The following is a 16,570-nucleotide window of genomic DNA, read 5'->3' as shown; positions in this document are numbered from 1 at the left end:
GAACGGAGAATGCACGTTAATCATTCTTAATCAAAGAGGTCCAGATTCTCCACTTACAATCAGACACTACACATTTTACGGCGTACACCTTTTGGCTACTTTTAACCGTCTCAAATTCAAAGCAACCTTCCAAACTTATTCTAATTAGCTCTTTTTTCACCGCATCTCGGTTTGGAAACTCTTGACCAAAAAACAAGTTTGAACCATCCGTGAATGAAAATGTGTCATTATCAATATCCACATCCGCATCCAAATTTGCGTCATTGCTTTGAACCAAATTTGCCTCGACCTCAATTGCGTCATTACGTGCTTCATCATATAACTCGTCTGTGTTACTACAATCCAAATGCATGGCATCCACATTATGCGCTTCGTCGAAAAAATCACTGCTATTATTACGATCCACAGAAACAATATTCAAGTGAAAATAATAATCAAAATGCCTCTGTTCGTTAATATTGCAATTGTTTTCATCAATACCATATCCGTGCACATTATCAAAAGAATCAAAAGAAGCAACACATTCAATTTCAACTTGAAGCACTGGCCTACTTCTCGGACAACCAAGATACAAATATGCTTTCAAATCATGGTCATTCTCTATATAAATTGGTTGAATGTTGCACGGCAAATCTAGAAGATAACTCAACCTCAAGTTGGCAGTGTCTTCTAATTTTTCAGCTCTATATAGTTCACTTTTTAAATTTTCAAAATAACAAATATCATCATCCACTGGAATAAACAAACTTTGCATTGGCCCCCTGGATTCCATTTATAAACCATCCCCTCAGTCACTTCTATTTCCCATCAAAATGAACAACAATAACTGTTGGCTTATCTACAAAGTACACAAACAAATATGATAATTAGAATGGGCAAAATGTTTTAATAACAAAAAAAAACCGCACATGGTCGACCAAGAAATTATGTCGGTCGACCAAGATGATCACGGTCAACCGACTTAATTTCGGCAATAACAAGATCTTGGTCGACCGTTAAGAGTGTGGTCGACCATGAACAATTTTTCTTTGGTCGACCATGAAGAATTCTTCTTGATCGACCAACAACTTAATTTTGGTTGGAAAAAAATCTTCATTTGATAAATGACACAGATTATTGATCTTAATTTTGGTTGATCGCTGCATGAAATGAAGAAAACAATGAACTGGTTCAAAGAATATGGAGCAAACTTACTGTATTTTTCTTCAAAAAGAGACAAATTGATCTTCAAATACAGAAGAATGGGGGCAACATATGTGGGAGTAGATTTAGATCTGAATCTGAGGAATGAGCGCAACAACACCTGAGCAACAACAGTGGTCGATTTCGATTTAATGTAAAGCGGAAGAGGTAGATGAGGTAGATAAGTTCTTTAAATTTGGGAAGCTTATAATTGGGGAATTTTGTGGGGATTTTGTGCGTGGAATGAGAAGAAAGAGAAGAGATTAATTAATTTAGGAAGTTACAAATTTAATTAAGGTTTAACGTACTAATCAAGAGTCAACTCTTTTTTTAAAAAAAAAGTCAGACTCCTTGTTTTTTAAATCCTTCATGACGTAATCCCATTTTTTTAATTGGCCCCTTCCTTAGGTTCCGATGACAGAAAAATGGGGAAAACGAGGAAATCGGGAGTGAATGAAGTATTTATTGAAAAAAAGAATGACTGAAATTTATCTTTTTATTTTTTAAAAAAAATAGTTTAAAAATTAATTTCTTTTATTAGTGTATTTAAATTTTTATTTTAATTTGATATATCATAAAATTTATAATTTAGTTAAATAAAAAATTTTATGCGACTCAATCTTATCCAACTCGACCCAATTCACATCTCATTCATTCCTTCTCAATCTTCACAAAATATCTTCTTCTTCTCAACCCTACTTGCATCATTTGTTTTAGTTTTTGGCTAACAATTAACAATAAATCTACAAGGTATTCGTCTGTAGAAAATCCAACGAGAGAATCACGTATTGGTAATAATTCAGCTTTTTATTTTGAGGTGTGAAATCCATTGTTCTCGACCCAGGCGATTAGGTCTAGGTGTGAAGAGCTCGATCTAGGTGTGAAGAGCTCGATCCGAGATGGTGTGAAGAGCTCGACCCAAGCTCGACCCAAAATAAAGAGCTCGACCTACCTCGACCAACTACTCGACCCAATATTTTTTAATAAACAAACACTATTTAATTTTAGATTTTGACAACTAATAATATATTTTTTTGCAGATTTACTCCCCCGCTAAACTTGGAAAAAATCAATTCTTTGAATGTAAGTTAACTTTAGGATCAAGATACATTGAGATTTGTAAGAAGATTGTATCATTTTTGAATGAGAAATAGATAGAATATTTGGTTCAGCATACACAATTCAGTAATTTAATTATATGTGCCAATAATTATAACAATTCGAATCAATTGTTATGGTTTTTGATGAGCATACAAACTTATGACAGTGGATGTAATGAATTTTGGACGATATATTGTAAACGACCTTTACGGTTTTCATTGTTAGAGTATTGTTTGTTAACGGGCCTAAATTTTTTAAATTTTTATTTTTTTAATACCTGAGGAAGATGAATTTTAGGTGGAGGCATTTTGGTAGAAGAGACTATATAGGTTTGGGGGATTTAATGGATAGAATTGATGAGTACGAGAATGACTCGGGGGAAGAGATGGACATTGAGAAGTTGAAATTGGCATGTCTTTTGTTCGTGGCAGGTGTATTAGGTAGACAAAGATAAAATAAAAATGATACAATAGATTTAGAATGGATTAGATTAGTTAATAACTTTGATAGTTTTATTAACTATCACTGGGGTATAATAGCTTTCGAAGAAGTACTTTATGGACTTAGAAAAGATCTTGAAACTAAGTTCAGAAGCTATGAAAATTTGATAGCACGCCATGGGAATTATCCAGATTTCTGTGAGTGCGGTAGCTTCCAGATAAGTGGATTTATTTATCATTACAGGTAACTAAATATTGTTCATTATATGAAATATCCTTATTATTTTATATCATACTAATAAATGTGTTTATTTTTTTGTGCTAGATTTTGGCCTATGAATATTTTCCAGCAAGTGCTGAAGTGTTCGCTAGACGTCGGGAAAATCTCAATGTACTGATACCTTGGATGTGTCATTGGTTGACTAGAAAATAGAGTAAGAATCATTCCCCTTCCATGGACGACGTGAACAAAGCATTTAAAAATGTATATGTCAAGGTAAATACAAGAATATATTCATTTTATTTACTTTTTGTATTATCTATTAATTTTTTTTTTAATTGTTAACTAATTTTCATGTTTAATGTTAATGATTAACATAGGATATTTTGGGGATCATCATTCCCACCACGGAGGAGCTGTTGTCTGTGCATTATTTGACTGGCTACTTTGTTGATTCCAATAATGTGGTAATCAATTGCATTACGGAGTTGATTGGCCAGGGTATTAAAGTAGTCTGCAGTCAAGATCCATTGGACGACGCAGAGGATGAAGTGGGTGTACAGACTGAGGATCAACATTTTTCCCGGCAATTTACATATACATACTGAAGATCATCTCGAGATAAAGTCTGAAATCTTCTCGGCCATCTGGTGGTCCTACACACATGAATCAACCGTCTCTTCCATTGACTGATATGAGACATACATCCATACATAGAATCATACATCTTTTCCAGATATGTATGACGTTCGTTTGACAAGTTTGGAGGATAAATTTGCGACGATGCAAAAGGACCAAGCCGAGATCATGAATCTATTGAAATATATGCAGACTGATATATCGAGTTTGAAGGATATGTTTGGAAGATTGCCTCCAGTGAGTGCCAATGTTGGTAAGTTTTATCGATATTTATATAATTTTTAATTGTTAGTATGGAAAATGACAAAATTGTATGTATTATTGTCTCAGATTATGCGAGACATCAAGGAGAACACACGAACAGACTCCATTTATGAGAACAGATGAGGTGGATTCAAATACAACACTTGTGAGCGAGCCGTCTTTGACTCGTGATTTTGAGAAAACTTCGGGCCATAAGTTAAGATTGTTCATATTGGAGGAAGAGCCTATGGCAGATGATGAATTGCATAATCTTCTTATGAATGATACGATGTCTATGTCTTTTGAGAAGAGATCTAGAATGTCCGTGAATGGATCGTGGGTTCAAGTAAGTGCTGAGATTAATTCTTGCATGGAAAATACGAGGATATATGGGCTGTACTCGTCCTACGATAGAACTTGATTTCTTGAATTGGAGACACCTGCTTGTTGGTTGAATGAGACAGTAAATTTTTTATTATTATTTTTTGTTTATTACATTGAGTTAGTAATTATCATATTTCACTTTTTCACTTTCATCATATTCAAGAATGTTTTCGAGGTTTACTCCAATTACAAAGGACGTACTCACATTTAATGTCACAGGAGGTGTCATTGATGGACGTCGATTTTCATCAGCTGTTTCGAGTGCTTTCAATGAAGGCGGGCATAATAATATAGAATTTTTTATGCCCTATGTGAGAGCAGAGATGGTGAGTGGCCAGCTATTCTATGGAATAAAGCCAAAATAATTCTGATACCCTTCCATCTTTCCGGACATTGGGTTTTGTTAAAAATTTTGTCTGATCTTAAGAAGATCACAATCACGCAGCGTAGATAGGTCGGGCAAGACGTTGCTTAAACTTATTAACCCTTTTGTCACTTATACTTCAACATATGTTGGGTGTCAGTGATGCTTCTGAAAGATTAGGTATAGTTAGGCCAGATAATTTTCCCACTCAAAAAATCAAGTTTAAATTTTTTATTTTAAGATTTATTATTTCATTATTGTATTGTGTATATCAATGTACATTTTATGTATGTTTTTCATTGCAGCAGTGAACGTGGAGTTTACTGTTTAGCGGCAGCAGCTTATACCATGTTCAGAGAAAATGTCTATCAATTGAACGATGAGAAGATTGAGGAATTTAGGCATTATTGTTGTTGTTGTATTTGGGATAAATTATGTTCACTATATTAAAACAATTATATGATACTTTATATTGATTTTTAGTTAATTTATTTGATCCATTTAAGAAGTTTTGAATTTTGATTAGAGTTTTGTAGTTTCAGTAACTTAATCTATTTTAAACAATGAAAGCAATTCATTGGGTCGAGTATGGGGTCGTGTGGTTATCTATTTTAAACAATGAAAGCAATTCATTGGGTCGAGTATGGGGTCGTGTGGTTATCTATTTTAAACAATGAAACCAATTCACTGGGGTCGTGTGGGTCGAGCCAGGGGTAGATTTGGTCGAGCCACACAATATCCCTTATGCTCGACCCACTCGACCCAATTTTGGGTCGAGTGGGTTAATTTGGGTGTGACCGTCATGAAGGCTCGACCCATGTTCGGTGCACCATTGATATACAATAAACGTTTAGTTCATATGCTTCGAGATACATTCAGTCAAGTGAACATATAATGAAATTTGTTATGAATTTTTTAGGTTCTATTGTTATGAAATTTTTTAAGCATTTTAGTGGAATTATAAAATTTGTTAAGAATTTTAGTCGAGTGGAAATTCAACGCACATTATTAGAATAAGGGATACATTATTCTATTATTGTTATAAATTATTTAATTAACATACTTAAATTATAACATATAACTCATATTAAAATGTTTACACAAATAAATTTTTTTATATATATTTACATTCTAATTATATATAAAGTGAATTATTTATTATAACATGATGAAAACTCAAAATCCCTCTACCCACTTGACCCAAACTCAACCCAAACCATAAATCCTAAATAAAACCATAAACCAAACCCCAAACACCACCACTCGACCCGAACTCGACCCCAACCCTAAACCCTAAACAAAACTCTAAACCAAACCCCAAACACCACCACTCGACCCATACGACCCAAAATCGAACCACTTACCACCCACTCGATCCAAACTTAAAAATTCGACCCACTCACCATCCACTCGACCCACTTACCACCCACTCGAACCAAATTTAAAAATTCACCACAAGCGTAAAGTGATTAGCTCCTTGACGGTAGCATGCCTAAGAGGTCGTGTTTGCTCACCAAAGGGCTCTTTGAGATGCAAATGAATGTCAACAACACTCTTAGCTTTCTCAAAACGCCTTTGCAGCTCATCATTCATAGAAGCCTGCATATAACACTTGGCTATCAAGTCATGGTCACGCCAATCCTTGTAAGTCTGAAATTCCTCAGGAGTGCAACTAGTCGGAGCCTCAACGGGGGGCGACTCAGTGAGTGTATATGCTATCCTTTCCGAATTCAAGACGATTTCAGGTTTCTTACCTAAATTCTTAGCCAATTGAGGTAATTAGGTCTGGTTAAAATATGTTTGTCGAGTATTGCAGATAACGGGTTGCGAATGAAAGACATTGTCAAATTTGTACTCAAAAGTAAAAAATGATAAATGTTAATGATTATTTCAAAATATTTAGTAAGATCTAAAGTATGAATTTTTACTTCATAAATTTTCACTACCACTATTTTGACATTTTTCACCACTCTCTAATGAAAACGTGAAACTCCTTTCCTCAGTAGGTACGTAAGGTCCAATTAGCAAATTATGATCCCGAATAATATCAGTCATTCATAATTCCTAAAAGGTAGTTTCCAATTGCATCTCCATGCAACCCTTTACGTAAACTTTTGTCTCACGTTTGATTATGACCCAATAATATGACATCATTCATCTTTACGTGTCAAGCCTTACCCATCGATATTGAACCTTAATGGACGGTCGTCATGAGTTCCCTCAATAATATGAGCCGAAATCATGGGAGTTCCACGTAGTTCACATCACCATGCCAATGGAGGTCACAGCTTTCCGGCGTACAGGACTCCCCCAATAATATGAGCCGAGCACTGGGCACAGGTAGCATTCATCATGCATCCATTGTCGATGAAAGACATGAAAATTATAAACACCTTTATAATTCCTCTTTTCGGGCTTGATATTAATTTTGAATCTTATTCAAAATGAGGGTTTTTGTAATTTTGAAAAGGTCTCATCATTATTTTTATTTTAAAAGCTCGCCATTTTTGATCGTATGTTTGCCAAATTCATGCAACTTAGTTATTATAATAATAATAACGCACATACTCATTATTTATAATATATCATGGATATATTATAAACAGTAAACCAACAAAGATGATCAATCACCCCAATACTAATGGCCCATGTGAGCCAAAAGCGGGCCTAGATCCAATCATAGGGAATGCATGGGATGCAGTTGCATAATTACATAAACTTCCAATATTTACATGTCTTCGATATTCATAATCATCAAGGCCAACCATCTTACAATATTGATATTCCACTATACTAATATTTACAAATAAATATTTGTGACGTACCGTATTTTGAACTACTTAAAATTTGCGCAAAAATAAAATTTTCTAAATAAATAATAATTTTTCAAATTGCGATTAAAATAAACTGTTCGTCTAAAATATTTGAAATAAAAACTTATTACAAACAAAGTTTGCCAAAAAGGTACTCGTTTAAACATCGTGAAATAGTTTCATAAAATCAAAGTACTAAATTAACATGCTTGAAAATTATTGAAAACATAGGGGGTCCTCGGGTTTAGCCTCCACGCAGTCCGAGCCGACTCACTGGTCCCCACCTCTCGACTCCTCAATCTCATCATCATCTGCATCGATCAAGTTCAGTGAGTCTAAATACTCAACATGCATAAATTGAGAATAACAAATAATACGTAATAAAACCACATGCATTTTAAAGTAGAGTGTACATACTTACACTTGAACTTACTTAAATAAATATAGACGTGCCATCATTTCATAAAAATTTTCATAAACATACTTGCATCATACATACTTGAACATGCATAATATCATTTTGAGTAGAGATATGTTTCAAAGCAAGTGACCCATACATAAATGTGTCTAATCAGACTAAACCACAATACTGGGCTGGCAGGGATGTCAACTACCACATACATGATATCCCCGGTCTTGCTTTACCGGGTGGATTGGTCTCTGGTCAGGTTTTACCGTTTTGCAATCATGATCTAAACCCGGTCATGCTTTACCGGCTTCCAAACTCGTTCACCGGCTTCCAAACCTGTTCATAATTGGTCACAAGATATTTCTCATACCTAAAAAACGTAAAAATTTTCTTTTGCACGTCAAATATACTTACATGGCATTGAGGGATTCGTTGGATCTCGCTTGGGCTATTGATGTATATACTATCACATTATCAAGCACTTAATTTTTCATAACTTAGTCCTACTAATCATGCTCACCACCGAATAATTAAATGGCTTATGAGACGTTCTAGAGTGCTCGGGACTTGACCTTGTTTAATCATACTAAACCATGACATCGAACCCCGAAACAATCCCTATATGGAGTGTGAAAATTTCCCAAAAAATGGAAGACATGAGCCTAAACCAGTGTTTAAAAATTTCGGAACAAGCGCCTAGGCGCCGAGCAAAGCGGCGCTACAATGCCGCAGGTCTAGCGATGCGACGCCACAGAGCGGGCGCTGCGGCGCTCCTGCGCACAACCAACAAATAAACACGTATGATGCAATTTCTATGCCACGCCCAACCTACTCGAACCGATGCAACGAAACCCATCCAAGGATGCTATAGCAATGATGCAAACTCACACAAACTCTTCAAACATTCCCAAACAACGACGTACAAAAAACAATGCAACACAACCCATAAGCATAAATTTTTAGCACGAAATGTTTCCTACGACTTCTAATGCAACCATATGCCTAACGACATGAAACGAAGCACCAAAAATCCTCCAAACACTACACTTAATATATCTAAACGCAGCAGTGATCAACCGGCGATTCCCAACTAAGCCTGCAACAAACATTTCTCAAGAACACGTAAAGAACACATTTTTATATCATCGCAGTTTGAGCAGTACCACGAAAATGATCATAACTCACTCATTTCTTGTCCAAAAATTACGAATTTACTGTCAAATCCAATGTATCAAAAAGTACTACGTGTGTGTGTAGTGTGTGCTAAAACGTGTGTGATTAGTGGGAATCATTTTGCATAATTAATTAATTAGGAGCTAAAGAATTGTTTAGGAAAATAATTAGTAATAAAATAATACTAATCAAATAACTTAACCCCAATAAAAGATTAAATAAACAAATTTACAAGGTTTTGAAATCCCCACTACTCGACTTAGTAATTTTTTTGGAAAAGTTAAAAAATCTCATAATCACCTAATAAATTAAATTATGCTTTAAGATGCTTAAATTTTCATAAATAATTTAAAATAATAATTTTCTTGACTTAAAATCAAATACCATATTTTCATGAACCGCCTAAATCGTCACGGCTCTCATTTCCCGATCTCGCATCAAATATTCCCCTGAAACATAAAACTCAATAAAATATTTTAATGTCCTTGAAATAAACGTGTAATAATTTAAAATCATGCAAAATAATCAATCATGCCTCGCTAAAATCATTTTAAAATTAAATAAATAATTTTAGCCATTTAATAAATGCAAGGGTTTATGTGTACTGATTTTGGGCTCTACAATTCCTCCCCCATTTAAATAAATTTTATCCTCGAAATTAAACCTTACCAAACAATTCCGGGTAGCGGCTTCTCAAATCTGCTTCGGCCTCCCATGTGGCCTCCTCAACTAATTGATTCAGCCACCAGACTTTGACCAACCTGGTCACTTTGTTCCGAAGCCTCTGCTCCTTTCTATCAAGGATTTAGACATGTCTTTCCTCATACGAAAGATCTGGAGCCAACTGCAACGGCTCAAAATTCAAAACATGCGAAGAGTTGGCTATATACTGCCTTAGCATCGAGATGTGGAATACGTTGTGTACTCCGGCCATATTCGGCGGTAGGGCTACACGATAAGATAGCGTCCCAACTCTATCAAGAATTTCGAATGGCCAAATAAATCTCGGACTCGATTTGCCTCTCTTCCCAAACCTCATAACACCCTTCATAGGTGCTATCTTCACGAATACGTGATATCTTACGGCAAATTCGAGATCCCTCATTCTCTTGTCAGCATAACTCTTTTGACGACTCTGAGCGGTTTTCATCCTATCTCGGATATTAACCACCACATCTGTAGTATGTTGAACAATCTCTGGGCCAAGTTCTGATCTCTCACCGACTTCTTTCTAATGAATCGGAGATCTGCACTTTCTTCCATACAGTGCTTCGTATGGAGCCATAATTATAGATGATTGAAAACTGTTGTTGTAGGTAAACTCCACTAGAGGTAGTTTCGATTCTCAATTCCCATGAAAATATATCACACAAGCTCGCAACAGATCTCCAATATCTGAATCACTCGCTCAGACTGGCCATCTGTCTGAGGGTGGAATGCCGTACTGAATAGTAGCTTCGTCCCCATGGCTGCATGTAAACTCTTCCAAAAAGACGATGTGAATCTCGGGTCCCTGTCGGACACGATAGAAACTGGGATCCCGTGCAATCGAACTATCTCCCTGATATAGAGCTCTGCATATTGAGTCATAGGAGAAAGTTGTCTTCACTGGTAAGAAATGTACCGATTTAGTAAGTCGATCCACTATAACCCAAATGACATTGGATCCTCTGACTGATCTCGGAAAACCAACAAAGAAATCCATTGTAATATTCTCCCATTTTCACTCGGTGATAGAGAGCGGCTTAAGCATTCCTGCTGGCCTCTGATGCTTTGCTTTCACTTGCTGGCAAGTGAGACATTTAGATACAAATCTGCGGATGTCCCGCTTCATACCTGGCCACCAATAGAGCATCTACAAATCCTTGTACATCTTGATACTCCTTGGATGAACAGAATAAGGAGATGCATGTGCCTCTATCAGAATATCTGTAGAGCCCAAAATCAGTACACGTAAATCTCATGCATTTATTTAATTGTTAAATTATTTATTTAAGTTTAAAATGATTTTTAGTGATGCATAATTTGTATAATTGCATTTTTTCAAATTATTTATGTTTATGTGATGCACGTTAAATGTTTTCTTGAATTTCATATTTCAGGTGATTATTCGATGCGGGATCGAGGAAAAGAGGCCGACGACGATTTTGGCGATTTTAAAATGTGATATTTTATTTTAAAGTTAAGATGGGGCATTTTAAATGATTTATTAAGTTTTTAGCATTTTTTAAAACCTAATTTATTTATTTAGTGATTTTATGAATTTTAAACTTTTAAAGGTGTAGCACTTGTGCATTTTATTTTAATTTAGGGATTTGTAGAAGTTAGTGTGTATTAACTTTTATTTAACATTTTTAAATTATTAATTTATCACCCTACCCCTAATTAACCACAAAAAACAAACGCACACATACACTTTTACACACACTAATACACGCCTACACACACACATTTCATTCCATCTCACTTCAAATTTTTGGAGAGCAAAATAAAACCTAGGGTTCATAGGAAACCCAGCAGCCGCCACTCCCTTCAAAGATTTCAACAATTTTCGTCACTTTTCTTCAAGAAAATCGTGCCACGTTCGTTTCGGATCGTATCTCGCATCTTTCCCGCCTCGGTATCGTCATTTCGGTATTTCAAATCATCAAAAGGCATGTATATTCTCTCGTTTGTGCATCGATCTTGTCGTAGTAATAATTTTGATGTTTATTGTATGAAAACCATGTGTACGTTATGTAAAAGTTTGAGCAAATATGGTTGGATCACTTTTGAAACGATTTTAAATCTGAAAACTCCAATTTGATGCCATTTTGATTACTGCGATTTTTCGATCGGTTTTCTGGAAAAAATTTCAACATATGAAACGTAGAATTTTTGATACCTTCGATTTTATATAAAATTCGAGATATTTGGATACGAATTGAGTGAGTTATGATCGTGTTCGTGGGACTGCTCAAACTACGTTTTCTGAAAAATGCGTTCTTTATGTATTCTTGAAGTTTTATTGTTGCAGGATTCGTTGGGGATCGACGGGTGATCACTGCTGCATTTAGGTATATCGAGAATGATGTTGGGATGATTTTTGGTGCTTCGTTTCGTGTCGTTAGGCACTAGGTATATCGAGAATGATGTTGGGATGAATGTGTTCTCATGTGTATGTAGGTTGAAATCTCTGATCAGAGTATGGTGGTAATTATAAAAGGGGTTTCATAGATTACACCATCGATACAACTACAACATGACACATAGCATCGATTCATTGACAACTCTCAATATACCAATGGTTATCGAATCGGTCGGGATATATGAGTTGAAGGGACCGTACTGTACGCTAACCATAATTGAATGGTTCTTGCAGGCACTATCATTTGATACCTAGGGAATCATGTAAGCGATGCTGCTAGGCGTTTAACATGATTGGTTGGGTACTATTAGACTTGAGTTCTGACGTTCTTATTATCAAGGAGTTGATTGTTATCCCTATGGTTGCGTTTGATATTATACTTGGCATGGATTGGCTAAAAACCTATCGTGCAGTGATTGATTGCGTTGCTAAGACGGTGAAATTTGCAGATGATGGCAATAGGGAAGGTATGCTCGCCAGTGCAGGTACTTCGCTGGTCCTTCCTTTTATTTCATGTCTTGAGGCTAAGAAGTTGTTGTTTAGAGGTTGTGATGGGTTTTTGGCTTTGATTGTGGATGTGGATAGAATTGTGAAATTGAATATTGATGATATTGATGTGGTGAGAGAGTTCCCTGATGTTTTTAGGATGATGTGCCGGGTCTGCCGCCGGACAGAGATGTGGAGTTTGTGATTGATCTAGTTCCAGGTACGGTTCCTATTTCTAAGGCTCCGTATAGAATGGCCCCATCAGAGATGAAAGAGTTGAAGACGCAGTTGCAGGATCTTTTGGATAATGGTTTCATTCGGCCGAGTTCTTCGCCTTGGGGAGCTCCGGTTCTATTTGTCAAGAAGAAAGATGGGTCTTTGCGGCTGTGTATTGATTACAGAGATATCAACAAAGTGACTATCAAGAATAAATATATGTTGCCACGGATAGATGATCTTTTTGACCAACTGCATGGGGCTACAGTGTTTTCGAAGATTGATCTGCGATCTGGCTATTATCAGTTGAAGGTTAGGGAGTCTGATATCCCTAAGACGGCGTTTCGGACCAGGTATGGTCATTATGAATTGTTTGTTATGTCGTTTGGTCTGACCAATGCTCCTTCAGTCTTCATGGATCTGATGAACCGAGTATTCAAGCCGTATTTGGATAGCTTTGTCATTGTTTTCATCGATGACATATTGATTTATTCCAAGACCAGAGAGCTTCATGCAGAGCACCTCAGAGTTGTTCTTCAGTTGTTGAGAGAGAAGATGATGTATGCTAAGTTGAAGAAATGTGAGTTCTGGTTGGAGCAAATTTCTTTCTTAGGCCACTGTATCAGAGGTACGCAGTTTTCCTGGTTTGGCGGGTTATTATCGTTGTTTTATTTCAGATTTCTCCAAGATTGCCCTGCCAGTTAACCAATCTGACGAGGAAAACTGTGAAGTTCGAGTGGTCCAATGATTGCCAGAGTGGATTCCAAGAGTTGAAGGATAAGTTGACGACAGCTCTTGTTCTTGCATTGCCCAGTGGTTCAGAGGATTTTGTTGTTTATACTGATGCGTCGAAGAAGGGTCTTGGTTCAGTGCTGATGCAGCGTGGAAAGGTTATAGCTTATGCTTCTCGCCAGTTGAAGGACTACGAGAAGAATTATCCTACGCACGATCTGCAGCTGGCGGCTGTGGTTTTCGCCCTGAAAATTTGGAGACATTACTTATATGGCGAAAAGTGTGAAATTTTCACGAACCACAAGAGTTTGAAGTATTTGTTTTCTCATAAAGAACTCAATATGCGACAGAGACGGTGGTTAGAGCTTGTCAAAGATTATGATTTGACGATTAGTTATCACCCAGGGAAGGCGAATGTTGTAGCAGATGCTTTGAGCCGTAAGTCGAATTCTTCTTTGAATTCTTTGATTCAGAAGCCATTGTTGTAAGATTTGCAGCGAGAAGAGATAGCTTTGGTTGTTCCGGGGATCATTGCTCGCTTTTCAGCATTGGTCATTCGGGCTACATTGACGGACAGGATCCGTAGAGAGCAGGTCAATGATTTACAGTTGACAGAGTTGAGAGCCAGAGCAGAGGAGAGAGGTAATTCAGAGTTTGGATTGAATGGAGATGGTTTGGTGACTTTCAGAGGCCGTATATGTATTCCTATTGGTGATGATATTCGGCGAGACATCTTGACAGAGGCACATACCGCGCCATATTCGATACATCCAGGTGGTACCAAGATGTATCAGGATCTTCGTAGACTCTATTGGTGGCCAGGTATGAAGAAAGATATTGCCATGTTTATTTCTCAGTGCCTAATTTATCAGCAGGTGAAAATCGAACATCAGAGACCTGCTGGGACATTGCTGTCATTACCGATTCCTCAATGGAAATGGGAGCATATTACGATGGACTTCGTGGCTGGTCTTCCAAGGACGCAGAATGGTTTTAACTCCATTTGGGTTATTGTTGATCGGTTGACCAAGTCAGCGCATTTTCTTCCAGTCAAGACGACGTATTCTATGAACCAGTATGCCGAAGAGTACATAGCAGAGATTGTTAGACTTCATGGTGTTCCTTTGTCGATCGTGTCTGATCGTGACCCTAGATTTACTTCAGAGTTTTGGAAGAGTTTGCAGAGAGCTATGGGTTCACGGTTAGCATTCAGTACAACATATCACCCCCAGAGTGATGGTCAATCAGAGAGAGTTATTCAGATTCTAGAGGATATGCTCAGAGCTTGTACTATTGATTATCCTGGTAGCTGGGATTCCAAATTTCCTCTTGTTGAGTTCACGTACAATAATAGCTACCAAGCGACGATTGGCATGGCACCGTATGAAGCACTTTATGGCAGAAAGTGTAGATCGCCCTTGTATTGGGATGAGATTGGTGAGAGGAAGATGTTGGGTCCAGAGTTGGTCCAACAGATGGCTGATGTTGTTGCGGTTATTCGAGAGAGGATGAAGACAGCATAGTCGAGACAGAAGAGCTATGCTGATGTGCGTCGTAGACCGTTGCAGTTTGAGGTTGGCGACCATGTGTTCTTGAAGATAGCACCTCTTAAGGGTGTGATGCGGTTTGGCAAGAAGGGAAAGTTGAGTCCGAGATTTATTGGCCCATTTGAAATCTTGGATAGAGTTGGTGATCGAGCTTACAGGTTAGCCCTACTACCGCCAGATCTTGACAGAGTTCACAATGTTTTTCATGTTTCAATGCTCAGAAAGTATATTGCGAATCCTTCCCATGTTCTTCGCCACGAGCCATTGGATTTGACGCCGAATTTGACTTACCAAGAGATTCTGGTCCAGATTCTGGATCGCAGAGTTAGAGTTTTGAGAAACAAAGAGATCGGCATTGTTAAAGTCCTTTTGAGGAATCATTTGATTGAAGAATCCACGTGGGAACCAGAGGATGAGATGATAGAGAAGTATCCTGAGTTGTTTGCGCAGTGACGTCAATTTCGAGGACGAAATTCCCTTAAGGAGGGGAGATTGTAATAGCCAAGCCTGGTGAACGGTATGGTTTAAGTTTTCATATGTTTATGGATTATTTGGTTTAGATGTTAAGAGTTGTGATTATGGGTTATAGTATTGTTGGTTATAATTGTTTTGTGGTGTTGTTGATATTAGTTGATGTGTAGTTGTATTGTATCAGCGTTGCGATTCGATCTTTGTTGCGTTGAGTTGGTTGTTGGATACAGAGGTGACCGCACCCGCGATCAAGAAGGCACCGTACCCGCGGTCTCATGCTTCAGAATTTCGGTTGTTTTCCCGTACCCTTAGCGCACCCGCGGTGCAAGGTGTAGCGCACCTGCGGTGTTCGGGCAGAGACCAGAGCGCACCCGCGGTCGTCAATTGTGGAATTTTTGGATGAGGTGCCGAAGGCATAGCGCACCCGCGGTGCAAGGGCTAGCGCACCCGCGGTCCGTGTTGGTGATTTTTGGTGTAATCAAGGTTCTTGTTGGTTCTAGAAACTAAGGTAAGCTTTTGGTTTGGTTATTTCTTGGTTTTGGTGTTGGGTGAAATCATGGGTTTGGTGTTGGTGTTGGTGTTATGGATTAATTGATTTGGGTTTATGATTATTGAGATGTTGATGGTGTAATTTATGGTTTATTGTTGTAGGAATTTAACCAAAGGTTTAGAACCAAGGTTCCAAGTGGTTGTAAGTGGAATTTCATTCCTTGTTCTCACATGATATTATATGTATGGTGTTTCAATGATTTTAATGTGCTATTCCCTTCATTTGATTCATGTTATGTATTGGTACACTTTGTTGTATATTATGGAGGCATATTTATGTCTCAATTGTGAAAAAGGGAATACAAGAGAAAAGAGTCTTCAAAGTGTTTGATTTAATGCCAAAGAGAGAGTTTAAATGATTTATTGGATTGATAGATACATAGTCAGAGATTGCATGCAATTAGTTGATCAACGATCATAGGCTTATATCCCTCAGAGTTATCGATTTATATCGATGGGATATAGGTACAGAGA

Source organism: Primulina tabacum, chromosome 9 (assembly GCF_025594145.1).
Source record: "Primulina tabacum isolate GXHZ01 chromosome 9, ASM2559414v2, whole genome shotgun sequence".
Classification (NCBI taxonomy): Eukaryota; Viridiplantae; Streptophyta; class Magnoliopsida; order Lamiales; family Gesneriaceae; genus Primulina; species Primulina tabacum.
Note: the sequence above shows the minus strand (reverse complement) of the source record.